The following is a 22,151-nucleotide window of genomic DNA, read 5'->3' on the forward strand; positions in this document are numbered from 1 at the left end:
AAAGCTTTTAGAAGCAATTAATGCATTTTAAAAGCTGAACTTTCAGTGAGATGCCACAAAACTTCACTAGAAGAACTGACAATTTAGACAAGCATTGTAAAAGTTTTGGGGTTTTTTGGTCGGTTTTTTTGTTTTCTTTTGGGGGGTTTCATTGGTTGTTTTTTTTGCTTTTACTGTTATTTATTTCAATCACGTCAAACTTGCTGTAAATCAGATGCAAGTTTCATTGCAAGAACTCTCAAAAACAGTAACACACAGAATACTTAGGCCAGACATTCACCTAAGCTGGCATGAGAGTGCAGCTCAAGGAATCAAGTAGAAAACATGCCTCAGCTATTACTTTTCCCTTGAAAACATGCCTCAGTATTACTTTTCCCTTGAAATAGGTTAGCAGGTCACTTTACTATCACCTACAGCAACACTAATCATTTAAATGTATTTGCTTTCCTTAATCAAGAACTAAAGTACTAAAAAAATAAAAAGTTCAAGTAAACATTAAAACAGCTTAACTTGCACAGATGTTAATCCATGGCTCAAAACAAGTAATGTGTTTTAAGATTAACCTTAAGCAATTGAAATCACACTTTCCAGTGACCACAAAATAACTACCAAACTAATTTTGTCAAAAATAGCCAGAACCTCACTCTTTAAATGCTTGCATAAATTAGCATCTAAATATATTAGCCATATTAAGACTATTAAAGAAAGAAATGAACAGTAATTTTCCCAAAACTTTCCATATCTATCAACATACCTGTCTGCAATGGAGCTCATTTTATGGGTGCTTATGGTAAAAAACATAACATATCACACTTTAGTCTTGTGGTAGACATTTGTACGTTTGCCTAAAAGAGAAGAAAAAATAACAAAATATGACTGAAGGAAAAAACAGGCTCTTCATGGGAGTACAATGAAGTTTTCATTTGCTCTATAAGCTGTTCCTAATCCTCCCCCCTCTTCCAACCTTCTGATTTGCCCTCCTGCCTTCTCTAAAGCAGTCTCCATTACCATCATAACCTGGGCCTTAATACCTCATTTTACATGACAGATTTCAAGAGAACATTATTAAAGAATACAGTAAATAAGTCTGTACTAAATCAATACAAACATGTTTATGACTCTGAATTCAGATATAGCTTTTTAACTTTTTCTTTAAAAACTCTTAAGAGTTTTGCAGGCTGAACAGATGTAAAATACACTCAGGAGTACATTCTATTTAGAAACAGTGCTAAGAGGAAGCATGTGGGATATAGTATTTCACAGTTCTAATTTATTTCTTATTGCTGTTTTTTTCTTGAGCACATTGTTATAATAGACATATGAAATGACAACATTAACATATCAATTAGAATGTGACCTCCACACTGTCAGACAGTTCTTCTGACCATTTCATAAAGCAGCCACTTATGACAGGAAGTTTTTGGTTTTCCAGATGTGCATATGACTTTGAATTAAGAATGTGAACAAAATATTAAGTGGTAGAAGGAATATAACACGGATAATGAAAAGGCTAAAGTCAAACATAAATCAACACAATTAAATCCTTTCCTTTCATATGGAAGTCACCTGTCAGAGGCTGCTCACATGGAGCAGTAAGATTGTAACATTGGCAATAATTAGGAAACAACTGCATGCAGCAAGTTTTGTATACCAGCTGAACTTGCAGATCTTCAGGAACTTCTAGTAGACTACAAACTTAATAGTAAAAAGGCACTGCATTTATTTCAAAGGAGACTATTTTAGTCCATTTAATGACTTACTATTTTTTGAGAAGACAGGATTTGTTTGTCCCTCAAGAGTACAAAACCCAGTGGAACTTACAGCATCAATACCACAAGAAATATGGCAGCAAATACATGATGAGAGGACTGATGAAAAAAGCCTGTGATTCAACCAAATTGTGTCTGCGTCTACAACAGTCACCTCCTTTGTAGGTTTCCTTCACAAGACTAGATATTTCACCACAAAGTTTCATAACTTGAGTGCAGAAGGAAAGTAAATGGGAGAGCAGTACTGCAGCACCATCTCTTTCAAGGCACATCACAAGATGTGGTGGCATTTTTGCCCAAATGCCCCACTTTCTCAGTTAGTACAGCCCACCTTTGTCTTGCCTTTACTATCCAAAATCTAGTGCTATGAAATTACACAGGCAGCAAATCACTTTTTCCCTCCAAATCTTCGAAGTAACAACTGCATTGGCCATACAGACGAATTAAACTTCCCAAATTAGTTGGCCAAGTGACAGAGGTGTGCCATTTGAAAACCAGCCATAAACGGGATGAGAAAAGTAAATCATCATGAAGTGTCTGTTCAAATATTTGTCCAAAGTACACAATAGACAGGTTGCTCAGAAGTAAAATCTAACTACCATGCCTGGTATGGAACTAAGTTTAAAATCAAGACAAAACCCATAAACTTGTTTTCATTTAGCTTCCATGGTAAGTAATAATACAGCTATGTGCTAATTACATTTCTAGCCCCGTGTTAATTTTTATACATAACTGGTACCTAAAATTATAGGCATCAAGAGCAGTATGAAATTCTGTAGGACAAATTATACATTTCCGTTAATCTACGAAAGAAAAATACCTGCAGAGCTAAATACAAAAAAACTTCACTTGTGATATAACAGACATCTTTATTACGCAGAATCAGAAGTTAAATGTTATTTTCCTTTTAACATAGCACTCAATTCCTACAATTCAACAAAATCTTTCATTACAGCATACAGATCCTACACCAGAACCAGCAACCTAGATCTTGTATACAAAAGTACTGAAAAAGTACACAAAATGCACCTGTAGCACATTTGTATCCCATCTTTCAAGATCTGACCCTTCTATCTTCGCATCCAAATTTGCAAGACACTGAACATTGTCAGTGCTTATACATGCCAAAGATAAGACTGCAGAGATAATTTCAACAAAACCACTCAAGTTGAAAGTAATCACCAGATAAATAAAGGACTACATCTGTTTCTGAGATTCAGTCCTGTTCTGAAGAACAAAAGACACTACTTAACTCTGCTACTCAGCCCTTCAGTGTTGATAACTGAAAGCCAAGGGAATCTTACTAATTATAAGAAAAGAACACTGTTTTACCTTTTGCACTTTGGAACTTGTGTTACAAGTCTGGGGTCTAGGGATGAAACTTGGTTCCTGTGAAGATGTACCCTCTTCTGCACAAAATAAATTCTGAACTGTCAAAAAAAAAACAAAAAACGGGGGAGCTTTTAAATAGTGATTTTAAAAATTATCACTTCTTTATTTTTTAAAAAAGACAAGCAATCGCTTGAGCAAGAGTAACCTCTAAATGCAATATTCTGCTTATTAAAAGTATCTCACTTATTTTATTATCTGAATTGAACCTTGCTTTAAAGTTCTTCTTGATAAGCAGGATATTCTGACACAGTTTCATCTTGATTTTAAGCTATCATTTTATGCCTATCTTTAAGTCTTAATATCCTTTCCACTTTTGAATTTCGTATCACTCATACCATCTACATCTTTATTTCCACTTGCTACCTACAAAGTATATTTGTACACAATTTTTTAAACACCTTTTCACTGAGGTCCTTATTAGGGTATCTTCTGGCTTTCTCTGTTACATCTTCTCCTCCCCAAGTCTCCAAAATTATTATTCTCAGGACTCCAGAATGTGTAGAATGCTGCAGTTGACAATTAGCAAAGTTGCCCAGTTGCATTATTGCTACTCCCTCAAACATAGCCATTAACTCTTTCTTTGAAAAATCACTTCAAAATCAATTCCTAGAATACATTTCAAACTTACTTCACAACTGCATTTTCTCCACACAAAAACTCGGCACTGACATAAGTCATCACCTACTTCCAGTCTCCTCATACCATTACATTTCATTCATGGTTACTTTCCTTGAACCATGCCTCTTTCCACATTTTTAAGCAACATTAAATCTTTTTTTTTTTTCACCTCATCTTCATCCTCTTTCCATCTGCCTTGTTTACTGGTCTTAAAATAAAACAAATTCACTGTAAAATGTACTTCTTCCACTTCTGAAAATTTGTATTTTAAAGCATAATAAATTCTTAAAAGGAAGCTGGGATCTATAAATCAAGGCTATGCTACCCTTAAATGTAATGATTACTTTCATGAAGAACACCAGAATTATCACTTATTAGAATCAAAAAGTTAAGGGCCTTCTCCTGCACCTAACAGAGGTTCTTAAGTGGTTAAAAAACAGATGTAAATATTAACATAGGAAGTTAAAGCACAGCTAAACAACCTGCCAACAGGAGAAAAACAATTACAGCATGATTCAATGAAGCCACTCATTCTTGTCTGGCCAAATAACCTGCTGGCCCATTGACCTACTTTTTTAGGTGCTTACAGCCTCCTCTCCTATTCTGTTTTGTTCCATTTGACAAGTGCAAACATTAATAGTGACAAAGAGCCCAATGGAAGTCTGCAACATGAAACCACTATTTTTAAATCTCTTGGAGGCGAACAACTCTGCCAACTCTCACCCGAGTGCCTAACAGAGTTGTAACAATGAAAATTTTAGATCTCCTCTGTGCATTATGCAGAGATGCATTTTTTTTAAATCACCGTTAAACACTTAAGATAAACATCACAGGTCTTAAGCACAGAACCACATTTTACAATGTCAAAAAAGGAAGCTTTTACACATATTTCAAAAAGATTTTATGAAGAGCAGAAAGGGAATATGTTTATATCATAAATGAACACAAGCTTAAATCAGACCAAAAGAGAAGCTAATCACAGTGGAAAAGCTTTTGTTACCAAAACCACATGGATCTCTAACTCAGTAGAAATGGCATGCGTGTAAAAGCCAGCAGAAAGGTTAAAACGCCTACATGCCAGCACTGGCAGCCACAAGTGCTCAAAGGTCATTGTTCTGTCTGCAGAACTCGGTAGGTTTTTTTTTTTWWAAAAWTAATTAWGTGTATCTGTCTCTTGATACTATGTCTTTTGTACACATTCAGGCATGTTTTCAAAACTTCTCTGTAACCAAGGCGGCTAGAAACTTATTGTCTTAAAGGAAGCTGAGGTCCTCAATCAAAAATCTTAGTAGCTGCCATGGATATGAAAACCAGTACTACACAGAATTGCTCAATCCGCAGAAAAATTACAAAAACTAGCAATACCGCAACTTCTGCACTGTGCTGACTTATCACTCATGGAGAGGCAGTAAGGTATTGGGTCCCCAGTCATTGCTTGGCTAAACAGAAACAGTTCTCAATAACTTACAGGGCAAGAAGTCATAATGCATAAGCCATAAACCTAAGGTAATAGTGAAAAGCTCACAATATCTGATAAAAAAAAAAATCGATTTTTTTATACTGAAAGAATTTCAGTGCCTTTAGTTCAATTTTATTATCAATATTGGCATGCATATTGGTAAGATTAAATATTGGAAACAAATTCAAAGACTGAACAAACTGTGAAATTACAGTAGAGTCTTGCTCATGACAGATGTTCTGTCAGGATTGGACTGAAAAATGAATGGGATGATGGTGAACGCATTGCCTGTACTTCATTTTGTATAGAGTAACTGGAATTGCTATGTCCCCAGCACTTCACCCTAATCGTAACAATGATAAGTATTTTTGAGGAAGAATCACTATTGCCCTTATACTATAAAAATTTTTTTATAGAAAAGCCTTGATTTACGTAAAATTTATGTCAAGGCATACAATTAATACATGATTTTGTAGATTACAGCCCTCAGAATTGCAAGGTGGCTTGTATTATTAAGACAAATAATTGCACACAGGGAACAACACAGGAAAAACATATGAAGCAACACAGTTTTCCAACACTACACTTTCATCAAACAGAAACAGATTAACTTGTTTAATACAACCTGATCTCTGTGCTATAATCCAATTTTGCCAGGGGAACAAACTAGTTATTATAATCACTGAAGAAATAGCTGAGCAAAACCTGACTTCCAATGTAAGCACAGCACCAGGAGCCCTGTTCATTTTAGAGATTCTGAGGATAATTATAAATTTATCTGATACTCCTTTCCATGTGCTTCTGATCATTTGGGTTAAGAACTTCTGGGGTTTTACTCCAGGACTGTGTAGGACATTACATTATAACTGGGAGAAGCAGAGGTCCAGCTATTATCTCCTGCACAGCACATCACTATCACTTTCACTCATTTTTTCAATTTTGCTCTTTGCTTCATTGGTTTACCTCCAGCCCAATCCTTTCTCTCTTTACCTTTCTCTCCTTTGGAGGTTGGGTAGAAGAGAGGAGAAGAGGAAGAATTTTCTCTGGGGCTTAGTTCTCTCCAGGAACCATAGACTTTTGTACAGAGCAAGAGATTTTTAGACAGATAAATGATAACCTGGTCTCTAATCATATATAGTTTGGTCTAATAGAAGAAGCAAGCTGGTTTCAAGATAGTTGCTCCTTTGCTTGCAATGATATATACACCAACAGAAAGCAAATTAGGGTAATGACTGATTAATCTTTTCTTACTAATCAAAAGCTATCTGTGAAAATACTATTTTTTAAAAACTGGCACATCTCCTTTTTTACCTCACCAAGAAAAAAGGCAATTTAAAAAAAAAAATTACCAGAAGATAGACCTAAAATGAATTTCAAGGAATGTTGTTCAAACTTTGCAGCTGGCAAGGTTATTCCACAGCTAGGAATAGTCACATATTGCAACCTCTCCTCTACCACATCAACAAAACAAGTTTTTGGTCTGTACTTGTGCAGAAGACAGATCCTAGAAATGTCATTTTTTGTAGATGAAGTACGCTATATCAGCAGGTGCTCATCTTCCAGTGCTTCACAGGACAACCAAGAGCTCCTTCTAGCACAGATAGATCCCAGATGGCTTTTAATAGGACAATTTCTGAGTGGCTATGAGTAGTCTGCAGTGGACGAGCAGCTTCCCTAGGTCCATCACCTTCTCAGGGAATAGACAAGGACATATAATGGAGAAAGGGTAGTAGAACATAAGAGTCATGGTGTGGGATGCCATTACCTGAATGGCAGTCTCATGTCCCCTCCTGAAGGACTTTTGGGAAGAGAGTAAGTCCAAGCAGTCTACAGGAGAGAAGAAATGCCTGTTAGGAGGCCAGTTATTGTAGTAGTCAGTGATATCACAGGTTTGAGCTATAATAATGTTTAGAAGAATGCATACTATTTGCCTAACTTCATATAGAGTCCACAGAAGCTAGGAGAGGCTACAGATCAGCTTGAATAGCACAAAATGTAACATCAGAGGTAAAGAGAGATTAAATTCTTAGAAACGGTTTATCACACCAATGTGTCCTGGTCTACTCCCTGACAAGGTAATAGACCTAAGCAAGCTGCTCAAACAAGTCTGGTCAAAAGTCACTGCAGATACTATCTTCATACGAACATGAATTATGAGGGTCACAGGAGAAAGCAATTCTCTCCAGCATGCTTTATGTTTTAGACTCTCCCACCATCAGGAAAGAGATTTCTCAGACTTGGGACTGAACATAGTTTGCAATTGCCATATCTCTAGCTCATAGTTAAAGAAAACACTCCTTCCCATCACTGCTCTGCTCCAGATCATTTGGGTGATCTCTGCTTAACCAGCTGTTGTGCTGTGACTATTCCACTCTTTGTAGTCTGTATCTCCTTCCCCTTACTGAACACAGAGGTGAGCCCCATAGCTACCTCCCTAGTACAGTGCAGCTCTCTACTCTTGGTCCGGATTGCAGCGTAGTTGCATGCAAGAAAGCCCTAACAAGCCTCAGACCTTCAGCTGGGCTACAGCAATCACACACTAGTGAAGTTTACAGTCCTGAGGGATGAGTCAGGTGAGCAGTAAAGTCAGGCCTCTGAACTTCAGAATTCCAGAGGGCTCGTCTTGTCAGTGAGGATCAATGCAAAGAAAGCGTTCAGTGTCTCCACCTTCTCTGCATCCTCTGTCACCAGGGTCTCCTTCCATTTAATAATGGGCCCTCATTATCCTACACTTTTCTTTTTTTTTTTTTTAATGTATTTGAAGAAGCCCTTCTTGATGTCCTTGACATCCGTGATCAGATTTAATTTCAAATGGCTTTTGGCCCTTCCTGTCTTATTTCAAATTTGACAAGCTCTCTATGTTGATTCCAAGCAGTCTGACCCTGCTTTCATATCCTGTGTATTTTCTTATTACACTTGAATAAATGACAGGAGTTCTTCATTCATGGAGGTCTCCTGGCCCCTTTGCCCGATTTCTTGCTCATTGCTCTCGAGCCTTGAGAAAGTCAACAAGCTCTCTTGGACTCCTATTCCCATGGGATTCTTTCAAAAAGAACCCTGAAGAGGCAAAAGTTAGCTCTTTTGAAGCTCCCGGTTGTCGTAATCTTACTTGCTGCCTTGCTTCATCCTCATCCTTTACAGTCCATAAAGGACATAGCTTATGAGTCTTAAACCAGTTTTAAGGGATATTAAATTATTTTATCGCATCAACTTACTCCTTTAAGATAATAGTATCTGGCACATCCAGAAACATCTTACCATTTCTCAGTTATGCCCACATGAAAAAGCGATGAAGGACTCACAGGGAAAGTGGCACACCACGCCAGACAACTCAACAGAATGAACTCAAAGGATTTTTGTGGGTGGTTTTGTTCTGTTGGGGGCTTTTTGCTTATTTTATTTTGCGCTTTTTCCTTTGGTTAGTGGGTTTTCTTTAAATAGGAGACAAAGACTTACCCCTAACTCAGGGTCAGGGTATTTACCAAGAATGTGGAAGAAATAACACTAAATACTTCATCTGAATCTGTCCACAGATGAAGAATTATCATATGAAAGATAGCAAGAGCAATACACACACAGACTGCACAGGTAACTATATGGCTATAGAGACCAGGCACTTCACATCCTAACAGCTTGTAAGCTTACAGTTTGTAAGCACTTTTACCAATTCCCTTAATCAAACCAAAAGTTTTCATAATGTTAGCCTTTGATCATTACTCTGATCGAGTGATTCCACACTGATTTCCATGGCCACATTAAATTCCCTCTCTTCAGCTAGCATTAGTACGTCATCAACCAATACAGCCTAAAACTGGTCCAGCACAAAACTAACCCAAATGTTGTTTCATTCAGCTAAATAAACTGTATTTGTTTTAACATATAACTGCCCAAAAGCTGTGTTGGCACAGAGGAAGAGGAAGCAGTGAATCACCAGGCCAGGTTATAGAGATCTTTTGGCAACAATGCCATTTCATGCTGACCTACATCATATGTTAAATAACAACCAGAGAACAAAATTCGAAAAAATGAGATTCAATTTGTACTCAAAGAAATGAGCATTGTAGCTACTACATGAGAAGCCCGCTTAATATTTAAATGAAACATCTTTACTCTCCCATGCACTGCTGCATCTCATATGGCAATCCATGGCAAATTAAAACTTCTGGGCACAATGGAGCTTACCTTTGTAAGTAATGGAGCTTACTTTTATAAGCTTACTTTGATACTGATCCAGACTCATGGATCAGCTTCTGTACGAAAACAAACCTGGAACTCAGCCTTAGAGTCACTGGGAATCTCAAGAAAACTATAAATATATATACCTGATGTGTGGCTTAGTTATCAACCTATCAAATAGCATGTTAATTAGCATCACCTGGATGGTTTCAGGATGATCCTCTGTACAGATACTTATACAAGGATATTTCTCTAAATTACTAACATGAAACTTAGAAAATTTGATGAATGATTTATAACAACAGCAGCTATTTGTAATACTTAGAATTCCACAGGTATACAAATGGACATAATTAAAAAAAAAAATTACAACAGTTGCTAACAGCAACACCCAGAAACATGTAACAGGTGTTTCAGAAAGCTGATATTTTATCTGAAACTTAATTATCTATATAATGTAGAAATGCATATATGTAAGTAAAATACTTTAAAAAATATTTAGTGCTAGTCATCACTTTATTTTCTACAAGTTGATTGCACAATTCATGATTTGTGCAGCTGTGGAAGTGCTTCTGATGCCTAAATTTCCCAGCATGGGTGACTCATGCATAGCTAAATTATTCTATAAAGCTTTTGTGAAGAGTGGACTGTTTGCCTGCCTGAAGAATGGAGTAGGCAGTGTACTTCACTGAGAAGCATCTTCAAAAAGAAAGAAGTGAGACTTCACATTTCCATAAAATTGGAAAATTTTAAGCTACAACACTGAAGTTGGAAAATTTTAAGCTACAACACTGAAGTGCAGTCCAAGTCAAAAATTACCAAACAAGCAGCTCCTTCGCCCTACCTCCACCCACTTTCCCCAGAAGTCCTGCACATCATTTTGGAGACCACAAAATAGTAACTGAAGGAAAATGAATGACGTAGCTGAAAAAAAAAAAAAAAAACCAAACAAAACAAAACAAGGGAAGTACTAGGGAATGGTCATTTCAGTGTATTTCCACTATAAGAACAGGTTTGATACCACCTGATGAAACTGAATAGCCACAAGTCTATTGGACCTTATGAGATGATGCTGCCACACCACTTTCCATCATATTTAAAAAGCCATGGCGGTCACTTGAAAACCCTGGTAACTGGAAAAACAGAAACAACAGTCCTACTTTTAGAAAAAGGGAAAAAGGAAGACGCGGGAAACCACAGAYCAGTGAGCCTCACCTCTGTGTCTGAGAAGATGCCGGAGGCAATTTTAGGCACATGTAACACGAGGAGATGACCAGAGACAGCCAGCACAGCTTTACTAAGGGCAAATGATGCTTGACCAGTCTRGTGGTCTTCTATGATTGGAACAACAGTAACAGTTGACAAGGTTAAGACCAACCAATGCCATCTAATTAGACTTCTGTAAGGCTTTTGACATGGTCCCACACAACATCCTTTCTCCAAATGGGAGAGACATGGGTTTGAATGGTGGAAGAGCAAACTGGATGGATGGACACRGCCAGAGCTGTGGTCAATGGYTCTATGTCCAGATGAAGGCCTGTGACAAGGGGTGACTACATCAAGCTCTCGGATCCTCAACACAAGAAAGACATGGACCTGTTAGAGCAGACCCAGAAGAGACCACGAAGATGATCAGAAGACTGAAACATCCCTCCCATGAACTCAGGCTGAGAGAACGGAGGTTCTTCAGCCTGAAGCAGAGAAGGCTCCAGAGACCTCACTGCAACCTAACAACACTTGAAGGRGGCTTAAAAAGAGGGAAAGCAACTTTTTACATGAGCAGATAATTAAAGAACAATTAGAAACAGTTTAAAACTAAAAGAGCAAAGATTTAGATTAAATGTTAGGAAGAAAWTCCTTCTTCAGAGGGTGCTGAGGCACTGGAACAGGTTTCCCAGAGAAGTTATCGCTGTCCCATCCCTGGAACTATTCAAGGCCAAGTTGGATGTGGACCCTGAGCAACCAGATCTACTGAATGGCATTCCCTACTCATGCAGGAGGGGGACTGGAACTGGATGATCTTTAAGGTCTCTTCCTAATCAAGCCTTCTATCATTCTATCAAAAAAAAAAAATGTGGAAAACACACTTCTGCATTAGCATGCTTACTGTTATATTCATACGGTTAACAAGCCTTAACGAAGAATTAAATTTTCTATCATTCTAGGATCTGTCAGATCCTTCAGTTTATACCTCAATACAACTACCTGTCATTGAAAAAACAAGTTTGTACTGTAAATAAAAACTCAACACTATACTTACAGAATTCCAAGCCTTAATCTCACTAAAGAAAACRCTAGAGTTACTCTTCTGGCAGAACTTTCAGCAGAAGTCTAGGCATAACTGGAATTACATCAATATTACATCAATTACAAGACCTGAGACAGAAGACAAGTATTTCATATGACAAAGGCAAGAAGTGCCTTAACAGGGAAAGGGGAAAAAAAAAAACCCCAAACCAACAACCAACCAGAAGAATTCTGCAGTTGATACAGAGAGGAAATATTTCAACTTTTGTCTTGGTAAAGAATGAATAAAACTRAGACAAAAGAAGTTTACTTTTCTTGTCCCTAGAAACTTTTGCAAACCCAYTTGTAACCACTTTGGGTGTAGATGCCAAGTATCCTTCTGCCACCCTGCYATGAGTAACAATCCAAAGGAAATAGAATCAGCCATCATTTAGTCAGTCATTGGACTTGTTCAGGTAGGAACAATGGTACAAAATTATTGTAACAAAAAAATTATTGTAACAAAAGASAGAGTGCTGCATGAACTAAGCAGAAACAGCAACACAACAATGGGGAAAAGCATATAAAATCAACTCCAAATTTAATTTAATTTTACTGTAATCTTTCTGTATATGCTCTTACATGGAAATAAAGGAAGAGTATCTTAATTCAAACATTAGAGCACTGAACACAACTGAATTTCTGAATGATCAAGAAACAAAGATCAAAGAAAAATTATAGTTTGAAGTGATACTGTAACATTTAACATTTTTTAGCATTGTCTTCCTAAAACATTATCCATTTATATGGATTACAAATTTTCTCACTTTTTCTTCATTCYCCTGAGCAGTAGTAGCATGCACTCCTCCTTTGAAACTTTCAGAGCTTSTGCCAATCAAGTGCAGAAAACCTACTGAAATCACCTTCTGAGGGTCACCAGAGAAACAGCACAAGACATACAACAAATTCCTTGTTCCCATATATCAGAAGTATCTTTAAAATGTTTGGTCCAGTCAATTTAATTGCAAATTAAGTTCATAAATTATCATGATATTACTCTTCAGGCACTGGGAACTTATATAAAGAAGGATTTCAGTACCTTGCAGACTAATTCAATGCTCATAAGAAATATTCTGTCATGTATCTCCCATTCTTTCAAATATTTTAAGATCATGATATTGACTGAAAGACAAAACACAACAGGAAACGCTACACCAAGCTGTTTTAAACTTTGCTGCTACAAAATTTAATATAAAATTTTCAAGATTAGATTAAGGCGGGGGGAAAGGTCAAAAATTCAGCTCCTTTTTGGTTTTTTTTGCAAATTTAGATTCTGTCCTGATACCCCATATAAACCCTACCAAGTTTCAAGTGAGTCCTCAAAGTTATTTCTGTGACAACTACTAGTCCTTTTTACCACCTGTATCATTCAACACAAAATCATACCAATTACTTACGACTCCACGTTACATTTGCATTAACTTTAAACTCTCTTCCTCAGTTCTTAAATTTTTCTGTTTTACAATCCTCATGTTTTTCTTTCACAGAATGATCAGACCACGTAAGTTCTATGCACCAAGACATAGGTCTCTGAGTGATTATTTCCTGCCTCCCAGAGTCCTTTCTGCACTCCTGAGATCTCACTTTTAAGAACAGTTCCTTGTCTGACCGTCCAGGAGCCACACTGGCAGTCATTCCCACCATCAGAGCCTTTCACTGCTGGGACCAAGGCCCCTTCACTGGTTCTCCCTCACAGGCTCTTTTCCCACTTTATTAACAAGAAGCAACACTAAGCAGTTATTTATAAAAGCATTATAGCGATTTCAATTTACAATTAATGTATCAGTTATCAAAACCCAAAACTACAATCAGGCTTTCTTTCATTTGCTTCTCACCATGTTGTAAGAATGGTTTCAAGGAGCTAGGAGTTTGCTAGTGGTCTAATAAACACAGTACTAAGGAAAGGAATACAAAAAGCTATCAATATTTGCAGGCAATCCTGAAATTGTAAGTGAATTCAGACAATATGCCAACAGGCTAATGAAAACAGCTGTATTGTATTTTAGTACACATTAAAGCTTGGAGCAGTTTGCTTGTACCAAACTAATTAAAAAATACACAAATTGAGCACTTCAACATAACAGTGCAATATTCTTAAGACAAGATTACTTAAAATAATAAGGAATCTTCATAACTTACTGACTAGCAACTCTCACATTCTGACTCTCAACATTTTTCTTCATTTTAAATTGAGGCTTGTATCTCAATTTTGAACAAATTAAATAATAGTGCAAATAACTTGTTTTTATTAAAGCAAATTATTTTTTTTCAAACAGTTCCAAAATGCCACTGCTACTTGTCCTGCTACAACCTTAATGGTTTTGGTGGGTTTAAATGATTATATTAAAAGGCTGAAGGTTAAAATGTCCCTAACAACAAAAATCTTAATTGAATTTTGGAAACTTTCTGGAAAAAATGTTGAAAGCCAAGGTCTAGATTCTGCAAAGATCTAATAAACAGGAAACATAACTGAATTTAGTCTGAATCACTGGCTTAGGTATGTAGGATGTTATACTACCATTAAGCATACAAAATTCTTGGGAATCTCTGAACTTAAAATTAGACAGGGCAGATGGAGAGTACTTTTTCTAATGTTACTTCAAGACAAAATGATTTAACACGAGCAACTAAATATTACTTAGATTTTCAAAACCCTAGCAACTGAGGAATTCATTCCAGGTTAAAASTTTGTCATGATTCATGACACCTCAAGGCACAGAAGAGTAATAACAGCAAACACCTGTCAAGACCTCACCACATTTTTCATCTTCCTCTTACTTAATGACTGCCATAAAACAGTGGTCCCGGGGTGTTTTTTTTTTCAATGCAGATGAGCAGCTCCAACAAAACATTTGGGATGGGAAGAATACAATCTTTAGAATTCTATACAAAAAAATTATAAAAATAATAGAAAGCAGAAGACTCCTCTGTTTAACAATTTAAAAATATAAGCATGGAAAAAATCCCAAAGTAATTGATCAGAATTCCAAAAGGCAGTTACAATTTAGTAACTGTCATTTATAGTACATAACTGTCATTTAGTAACTGTCGTTTTTTGGACCACTGTCATTTACAGTACTTACGTGTTTCACTGACACTTTATATTAACAAAAACTACAAAAAAATGTTCCCAGCACTTTGAAATATCTCAATATATATAGGTGCTATATAAATATATATAGCATATATAGCCAGTATATACATATATATAGCACCTATATAAAAACAAAAAGTACTACCTTAACTTATAGCTGCATTTGTAGCATAGATACTTATCTTAAATGTTCACTGCCCTCATCTACTGACCTACAACCAAAGTGAACAATTTTGGCTCTGTCCCTTCCCCATTAGAAAGCAATCTGAAACCGTAGAAACRGATCAGTAGATCAAAGCAGCTGGTGCTGACACTCCTATGCTAGCTGTTCAAGAGRGTTTATTTTGGATTAGATTTCATCTTGTCTCCAGAAGCAAACATTACTATCATATGGACCATTCAAATTTTTCCAGGAATTTCATGATTGATGCAGAACTGTATGTTCCCAGTAGAAACAGAAGAGCACTTTGCACCTGCAGCAGAACCCACAGACTAGTTTTCTGACAAAGTAATGTCGTTCAAACACTGAGCAAGTAAGTGGTAAAGGGGGGGACAACACAGAGATTTTCTCCAGAGAAGTTTAAATCATCCAAATCACAATGGTAATGCACAGACCAGAGTTATACACCACCTTTTCAAATCAGACTACTCAACACAGATGTCATATCACAAAACACAATATTTGATGGCACTGAAAGACTGTAAGAAGTTCTCTTTTTCTTCATAATGTCTCACAATTAAAAAAAAAACAGAAAAAAACCAAAAAACACAGCATGATAAATGATAAACTACTGTCTTCCACAAAAAAATTTATCTTCCCTATGCCAGAATTCAGCATAAGACATAAATCTAGATATCCCTGTTCCTTAGGCTTTATTTCTCTTTTCTCAGCTTATTTACTTCAACTTTTATGTCCCATTTTCTCACATCAAATATTTTACTTCTCTTGTTTCTACCTTATTTCTTTCAGCCTTTCTCTCATTCATTTATTCATTTCCTCCTATTGCCTGTGCTATTAGATACAGTAAGAGAAAACTAAATATTCTGGCACCTCTGAACTTTCAGACAGAGTTGTCAGCATTGTTTTCTCCCTGGAAATTCAGCTAGTATAGGCTGAGACAGKTTTGTAAGCACTACTAGTGTGATTTAACTTGCCCTTATTCAAACAAAATTTAATACGGGTAAAGATGATCATGCGTTTACTGAAATGACTCAAACTGATCTCTAAATCCACTGTTAAGCAACTATGTGAATTGAGAAAAATCAGATTAACGACACAGGGATATTAGTCTACTGTAAAACAAATTAGCCTGGTCGTAAACACCATCTCAGAGAACAGCCACAGGAACATAAGAATACTAAGGGAATCTAATCAAACAATTTATGGAATGGAAGAACTTCATTTAAAAAAAAAARYWRRAAAAAAGACATTTGGTGTATACACAGTTTTTCACCTTAAGTGTAAAGCCAGGAATATATTTCTTAATCTCTGCCCTCTTTTTTTCTAGGCTATGTAATTTATATAATAATTGAATCTTCTAGATTTTAGGTTAAATGCCAGAGTTTTTCCTAGAACTGTAAGTCAAAAATAGGATTTTTAATCTTTTTTTTTTTTACATACAATTAATTCATTAGTTGCTTAGATAACCAAATTATTCAGACTCACCTAGTTTCACTGACGTTCAGTATGCAACATCCAAATAAATTTCCAGAAGATTTTGCAAATGAAAGAATGGGCTTCTCTCTATATTTGCTAAATTTAGATGAAAACAAAAAATCAGATCTCTTCAGAGGAATTCCTAAAGATAATTGTCTTTTAAGAAAAACATACAAACTTTCACATATACATAATTTGAAAATTTTAAATATAAGGCCTTTCCAATTSAGAAAAAAATATGGCCTTCATGGTTTAAAAATGTTACTTGAAAAGTAACACCAAAGATGCACAACACACAGGTTTTCAGAATGCTCAAAAAKAAGTATTTCATAACTTTTAACCACACACAGCCTACATTGTTCAAAATGATCAATTTTATTATAATCTGTTGTGAACACAAGCGTAGCAATAGGTAGAAAAAGCAAAGAAGAGAGAAAAGTTGAATGAAAAACTGGACAACAGTATTGGAAATACACTGCTGAAGCAGAATTTGAAGGACCAAATCTACAGTAGGTGGGTGATAGGGTTAAAGAAAAGCACAAAGAGTACAGAAGAAAATCTTCTTACTCAGTGTTTGTACCTGACAATACAATGGAGTGCAGGAGATTAGACCTGTTTACTTCTCACAGTCCAGCTAGAACATGCTCAGTAGCTCTGCCTGGTTACAACTAAAAGGATTTGGAATATATCTACCTCATCTGATTTGGACAGATGAAATGGATTTAGGAAATTCACTGAACTGGCACAAAACATATTTTCAGAAATCTATCATGCTGCCTAATGTAGGAGTTTGGGATAGCACCAAAAAATAGGCTAATACTGCAGCAAAACAATTTGTTTCTCCTAAAACCTTGAGTGCTGGCTCCAGCATACACAGGTGCTTTATTTTTCCAGTGGCAAGATTTTCATTGCATTTTGCATCAAGAAAACAATATGTTTTTCCCTCTCAACTCATTCTCAGACACAAGCTGACATTTGATAGAATTTTAGGTGAAGGAGACATACAACTCAGAGATTTAAGACTTACTAAATTATAAGCAACTAAAACCAGAGTTCTGAAATAGAAAGTGTCAAGCATCATTAACTATAAGCACTACTACCTGTAATTCCATTCATGACCAAACTTCATGCATGACCAAACACCTCCAATGCATTATAAGCCATTAGGAATACAGGAAGGCTTTCTGCCAGGAAGACAAAAAAATCCCATTTCAGCAAGACTGGCAACATGTCTGATCTACATAAATAGATCCATTTCTTGGGGATTTTTTTTGACACAGTATAAAAGTATATGTTTTGACTGAGTCAAAAACCAACATAACATCTGAAAAGTAATACCTACTTAGAAAAATTGAGCAAAAAAACACATACATGAAGTCTGCAGAGGGCCATGGCCATGATCCTCATTTTATATTGAATCAAAACCCCTTTGCTGCTCGTAAGATGAACCATAAACAAACTACCCTGCTCTTGTGTGCTCCTCTCTGCATGGTGCACAAAGTAATCACTAATCTTACTGCAAGGTAACACCTGGACAAATCTTGCAAAGATGAAAATCTGCTCTTCTTGGCCCATCCTCAGCTGGACAGTACATAGTGTTTAATCAAGGAAAAGGGGAGATACGACCCCATTCACAAGTAAGGTGACATGTGAACAGATATTGGCACCTGAACCCCTTAAGATGCATTCCTCTACTATGTCATTACATGAAAGGGGTATTAAGGCCATCTTCACTTTAAAAAGAGCCTCTAGGAAGAAAAAAAAAATCCAAACCCAAAAAATCCCACTCAGAAAAGCAGTGAGCATGGTAGTACATACACTCATTCACTGCACAATCCCTGGGAAAATATTAGTCTTGTCTCTAGAAACCACAGGGCCACATAAAAACACTTCATTGCCAGGGACTGCCTGCATAAGGTCTGTTTTTTTCCTTCCTTCTAGTTTCCAAGGCAGTTCAGGTACAGTTCAGTTGYTTCACTCCATGCTCCAATGTACAGGATAAAAGCTTATAAAAAGCTTATTTGAAGTTTATTCTTGCCCACACACACCATTAATTTGAATCTCAAATGGAAGTAGAATGTCTACCTTGCCTAAGGTTGGAAGATATGTTTCTGTGTAAAGTATTACTGCTCCAGTAGCAATAGAATCTACATACTTACTTAAATTGCCTAGAAATACATTGTGCCTTGTAGAGTGGGTGGGTAGCATAAGTAGTCCAAATGTGATGTCATCTGAGTAAAAGTCTTCTTTGGCACAGTCTTCTGAAAAACAACAAAAAACCTCACAGTTCTACAAAAATTAATCTGTTCAAAACAACTTGCAGAGGTGAGCCCTTGATTATTTCTGTTTTCACTCCCACCATTTCAGTTATTTTATATGCATCCCTAAATTGTCCACAATTTCACCTTTTTTCAATTCCTCTATTCAATATAAGGCAGTAAATACTCATGAAGGAGAAATTCAACATTGCACACCACCTTTTACACAGCTCTGGCACTGTCTGAAATCCAAACCTGCGAGACAAATGCAATAGCCCAACAGCAACATGAAATTTACAGCTGTAATGATGTCCACAAAACATTAATATTACAAATATTGTAATACAACTGCTTTGAATTRTATTATGACCTTTGTATTAAGAACATCAATATATGCAAAGAAAATGCATCAATAAAATCTTAACTGTGTGTACTACGGTTCAAGGAGGACATGAACGACTTCGGAAAACATGGCTTGAAACTCTTAGAGAACAAACTCCCCTCACTAATGAGAAAACAATTTCAGTAAGCTATTCTGAGCAAAAGCTAACTATACAATAGAGATTTCTATACACAAATACTCTASTTATGCAACGAAGAAATAGCTCCCTACCTACTACAGATCAAAAATCCTGTATTCCTACATACAGTGTTGTGCTTTAAATACACATGAACCAACAGGGTAATTAAATCTCACTGATGACAACCTGCTGGAAATCTGCTGGACACTATTGATACTTTCTGTTCAGCATTCCCAAAGCTGAATATGGCAAAGCATATCCTTTAAGGCATACGTAAGTCTATTCCCTTCCATTGTATGCAAGGATAGGCAGATTTCCTTTGATAYAAAATAACCAAAACAAAGTAACTTCTAAACCCCTATTCTTTACCACCTTGTCCCCCAATACATACAACATAGAAAGAAGCTGTCAACCTGGGGAAGAAGAACACCAAAGCTTGAGGAAGATCTACTGCCAGGCCTAACAGGATAAGAAACGCAGATCATTATCATGTACATATCTGTTCTTCTATGTAGCAAAATGAAATATTCTAATGCCAGAAATCAATGTTTTGAATAAATAGTAGTACACAGATAAGAAATGGCRAACTATATTCTACAGGACAGGAAGCCCAGATGCATTTTTAAAAAAATCTATCCCAATTAGGAAAGATTATTTTTCATTTCTTATGTTGGCAACACAAAAATCAACTTAATCTAAACCAACCATAAATTTAATTGTCACTATAAAGGCAGTATAAATTTAATTACAACAATTTGGAAAAGCCATTTCAGTTATTTTATTGAAAAACTTTGTGATCCTCTTGACACAGACAAAGTGGTAGTATGTCAATCACCATTGATGTTAAAATCTTCTATAGTCCCACCCTCAACTGTCCCACTGACATTCATACAAAGTCCTCCAGCTTGTAGAAAAACCATGTGTAATAAAAGGTGACAGAGCAACACGAATGCCTGAGATAAAATTTTCAGGCACAGCTGTCTATTGTTTTGTCATTTATTTTTAAAAGCAAGTTTCAGTGACAGCTAAATTTCTTAAAGGATTAAAAAAAACCCACAATACACACAAATACTAATTAGTATTGATGTTCTAGCCTCCCCGCCAAACTRATCAAAACACCATATTCTCAAATCCTTTTCCTGTCTCTTTTTCTTCAGAAGAGCTAAACCCATCTACAWAATTTGTAAGTTTCTACAGATCTTTTCCCTGTCCCATTTCCCAAAACCTTCTAGGTACTCTTCCTCTTGATTGAGAGTCCCTTTCTGATTTCATTATGCTTTCCAGACCCTGCAAAATATTTTGCTTCTTTTCCTCCATCCCCTATATTATTTGGACTTGCTTTATGCTGTCTTTTGCTTCTATATTCTCGTATTACTTGTTGCTGGTCTATCTTACCATGTTCTTAGAAATGAGAACTTGTTTAATTCACTCACTGTAACTTGCTTATTAATTTGAATCTTTGTCCCCCTTTCTGAGGTCATTCTCCTCATTTTCTATGTCAGTGAAATTCAGATCACAAGCTTCTCAAAGCTGAAACTCTATCTTATTATCTATGAAACATCATGACAAGCTTTAGGGCAGTACAAAATGTTCAGTTAAAGCTTCTGAGTTGGAAAAAAAAAAGACTATATAAAAAAAATTAAATACAACATTTTAACAACTAAAACATTTCCAGAAAAATATACTACATGTAAAATTGCCAAGATGTTAGAGAACTGTAAGTAGAATTACCATACTAACCCTGACCCGTAGTTCTTAAACACACAACTGCTAGTAGTAGCTTGATTACATACAATGGATGTTGATGCCACAGATGGCAAGAAAACTTTATTAAATCACATTACTACATTAAAACTGACAGGAAAGTGTGTATATGTGTGTGTGTGAGACAGAGAAAGAATCTGCATTCCTATTCTGACAGTTCCTGGAAGCTGTGATTCATGCTGCTACTAGATTTTCTACTCACAACAGAGGAAAAACCAGTTTCCATTAGAGTATTTGCTGTTACTATGAAAACTACTTTAAAATAAGCACAAGTCAAAATCACTTAATTTGCAGTCCACTATGATATTTTAAAAATTAACTATTTTAATACTTGCAATCAATAAATTAAAATTTGTGAAGATTATGGTTACTGAAGGCTTGAAAAGCGTATTTTGTACTATACATCAGAGAATTATCTAGAAATTAAAGCAGCACAAGCTGTTAATGTTTTCTTCACTTTTACCATTAGTAAGTTTTTGAGAAGTTTTTCTAAATCAATTAGCAGGACACCCTACATTTCTCTATTGAGATAAATATCTTCAAGTTGAACATGATCAGGTAGAATTCAATCTGCTGTTTATAAGGATAAATAGGTAATGCAAATATAGGCCAGATGAAAGTAGCCAAGAAATGCCATTCTACACAGAAGTTCAGCTCCTGCTTCTCATCTCGTTACTTCATGYTACAAGACAGAAGATTGGGCTTACTGGAAATCTGATTTGGGAAATAATATCTTTTCTTCTTATGCTAATAGAAAAATATTATTTTTATTATTAAAAATTAAAATCTTTATATTATTAGATATCTTTTTTCTATAATGTCACACCGCTATATGGTTGGTCCCCATTTCTTTCCAAAACAGCCCAATGTTCTTCCTTTCTCCTCAAGCCCTGATGACACATACAACCCCTGTTCTCCTATCCAACACAGACACATGCTGAAAAAAACAGGTCAGTACCAAAATCCCATTGCATTATCTCTCTCAAGAGAGAGCAGTGACACATTTCTCTCTACCCAGCTTGCCCATTTTCCCAAAACCTGTGGCAACATTACAGACTGTGATTCCATCTCTCCTACAAAAACGGCTACAATTGGTCAATGATTTCAAAAGCTACTGGTGAATATGTAAGGAAAGAATGAGAGAAAACAAGGGAAAC

The 22,151-nt window shown here is 36.1% G+C and overlaps 1 long non-coding RNA gene across 2 annotated transcripts; it reads right to left on the reverse strand.

Moving 5' to 3' along the window:
• Positions 1–752: 752 nt before the first annotated feature.
• Positions 753–18,709, reverse strand: LOC130579382 (uncharacterized). 2 transcript variants are annotated; one of them, XR_008965977.1, is made up of 5 exons: positions 18,611–18,709; positions 17,552–17,635; positions 16,461–16,547; positions 3,102–3,199; positions 753–845 (listed from the first exon to the last, which is right to left on the reverse strand). It is a non-coding gene; the product is annotated as an uncharacterized LOC130579382 (long non-coding RNA). The 2 variants fall into 2 exon arrangements; XR_008965978.1 differs by lacking the exon at positions 17,552–17,635.
• Positions 18,710–22,151: the final 3,442 nt, after the last annotated feature.

This window comes from Malurus melanocephalus, unplaced genomic scaffold (assembly GCF_030028575.1).
Source record: "Malurus melanocephalus ecotype Western Australia unplaced genomic scaffold, MMel_1.1 scaffold_270, whole genome shotgun sequence".
In the NCBI taxonomy this organism is placed as follows: Eukaryota; Metazoa; Chordata; class Aves; order Passeriformes; family Maluridae; genus Malurus; species Malurus melanocephalus.